At 43.0% G+C, this 2,632-nt stretch overlaps 1 pseudogene; it reads right to left on the reverse strand.

The window, feature by feature from the left end:
• Nucleotides 1-378: 378 nt before the first annotated feature.
• Nucleotides 379-2,332, reverse strand: LOC135587828 (LRR receptor-like serine/threonine-protein kinase FLS2; annotated as a pseudogene).
• Nucleotides 2,333-2,632: the final 300 nt, after the last annotated feature.

A 2,632-nucleotide genomic window follows, 5' to 3' on the forward strand; every position in this document is an offset into this window, starting at 1 on the left:
ATCTATAAGTGGATATGTAAGTATAGCCTTTACAGTATACATGGTACCTAGTTTGTAGTCTTTGCTTGCTGTTTTCCTAAGCTTTTCTGGTTGTTTTACAGTATAGTAAATGAAACTTTTCAAAATTTAGATTCTCTTGGGCCTTCTTAGTTCTTATGCCTTAAATTCAGTAACAATCAACAATTTGTGATAGATCAGCAACATACCAATTACTGGAAGAATGATTAGTATAAATATCAATGCATGCCACTCATCATATTGCTCAGGATGCTACCTTATTTAGGGTCTTATTAGGATACAAAACATTTGTATATTGACATCTTCATGACATTTTTTGTGAAGCCTCACTGATTATATCTAGGTTAGCACTTTGCTGAGTATTCATACAACCCAATTAGGGTTTCTTACATGGTGGCAATGGTTGCCCACATAGGCACATGTTGTGAGCATAGGCGGCAGTAGGAAAGATGTTGAAAGGCGTTGACTGAGGAATCTGCCCACACAATCTGTTTGCCCTGAAGCTTGCATGCCTAATGTTCACTAATCTGGTGAGGTTATTTGGTACACTGCCATTAAGCCTGTTACTTGATAAATCCAGCCATTCCAGTTTCATCATTTGGCCCATGCTTGGTGGGATCATCCCCTTGATTTGATTCCTTGAGAGATCAATCCTTTGCAGACTTATGGAAGTTGGGATTTGGCCCGAGATCCCATTATTTGACACGACCTGCTATTTCACCCAACCAACCACTAAATTCTGGCAATCTTCCAGTGATCCTGTTGTTTGAAATATTCAGTAATTGCAATAACTTGTTGGCTTTCTGCAGGAGTCCTGATACTGATCCATAGAGCTGATTCATGTGGAGGTCAGGCAGTTGAAGTCTTGAGATGTCAGAGCTGAGCATGTTGCTGGATAGTCTGAGTTCCTACAAGTTTGTCATGTTTGTGAAGAACTCACCAATTTCTCCTGTGATATAATTCTCAGACAGGTCTAAGGAGTTCGAGGACTCTGGTGATGTAAATGGCTTGAGGTTTCCCCTGATGTGGCAGCCTGCAAGGTGTACATCTCTAAGCTCTCTGCACCAAATCCAATCTGGTATTGTTTGTAAATGGAGATCATTATAGGACAGATGTATGGATGAGAGAGAAGGCAAGCCATTTGGAAGTTCATTAGGCAGGGGATCCGAAAACCCATTCCTTAGACAAGTTGAGATACCATAGCTTCTGCAATCTGCTCAAGGATTCTGGAATGGAGCCACTAAGCAAATTGGCACTGAGTGAAAGAGAAGTGAGGGATATCAATCTGGTGTGGAATTTGACCTGTAAGCTTGTTCTGACTCGATGAGATGTCCATAGCATTAGACAAGCTGCACAATGACATGGGTATTTCACCTGAGAACTGGTTGTTGGAAAGGTCAACGAAGGTAAGGTTTTGATACTTGCCAACAAAGCTAGGTATCTCTCCAGACAACATGTTTTTGCTTAGATCAAGGGATTCCAGACTATGAAGACTGCTAAAGGCTGATGGTATAGGGCCCGTCAAAAGATTCCTCCCCATGTTGATCTGGTGCAAACCTTTGATAGACCCAAGAGTTGGAGGCAACTGCCCTTGCAGAAGGTTCCCACTCAATGAGAGCGTCTTCAGGGAGGTAAGCCTCCCCAAGCTTGAAGGTATAGAGCCTTGAAGCATGATGTTATCCTCAAGGTAGAGCTGGGTGAGGCAGTTCAAGCCTAAGAATCTCTCAGGGATGCTCGCACTTAAATCTTCTTCATTCCACTAATCTAACATTCTGAAGGACGCCACAGTCATCCTCCTCTCTTCATGGACCGGCCTCGATTGCTATGGGGCCTCGATTGCCACCTCATCACAGGGAGAGTCACAGCCTTGGAGCTACAGAGGGCCCAGAATGGAGGTGGAGCTTTCCTGTTCATGAAAGGTATACTGTCCCCTTCCTAGGTAATGGTGCTTTTGTTCTTTTTTCTATTGTTAAAATCTCGTCACTTGTCCCTCTACAGCTTCCATTAAAGCCCATGACAAATCAAAAGCCTTCAGAATAAGAGGAGTTGCAGCAACTCATCTCAGAGCAATTACCAGAAGGAACTGATGGCAGTGTCCGGTACATGCATGCTTGGTAGCCGAAGGTGATGCTTTCCACTGCAAGTATTATCATGTCAAATTAGGATTGAATTGCCTATGATCTACCACACTTATAGTGATGAAATCAGTAGCTGGGTAGCCTTTACATGGTGGAGCTTACGCGGAGCTGCCATCATCGAAGTGGGGGCACCAAAGAGAATGATAGGCCCTTGTACCTTCGCATGGTTTCTCCATGGCTCAACCATGGGGATCTGTTGGGCCGAAGCAATGTCCTGCCTTGATTAAGTGCAAGTTGCAGTATTTGTGTTCTTTAGCAACAGGAGCACATCAAATTGTTGACCAATGTCACAATGAATATTTCTAAATGGAGAAGAATCACATAAAAGTCTTTCCACTTCAACTAAGAACAGTGGTCCAAAAAGGATCTTTGCCCCTGCATTCCTGGTCACTGTTTGTTCTTAGTTGGTGGTTCTTTAGTACTGAGTTCTCAAACAATTTGCAAGTTTATGGCGTTTCTGAGCTCACCTCTAAAAG

Source organism: Musa acuminata, chromosome BXJ1-1 (assembly GCF_036884655.1).
Source record: "Musa acuminata AAA Group cultivar baxijiao chromosome BXJ1-1, Cavendish_Baxijiao_AAA, whole genome shotgun sequence".
Lineage (NCBI taxonomy): Eukaryota > Viridiplantae > Streptophyta > Magnoliopsida > Zingiberales > Musaceae > Musa > Musa acuminata.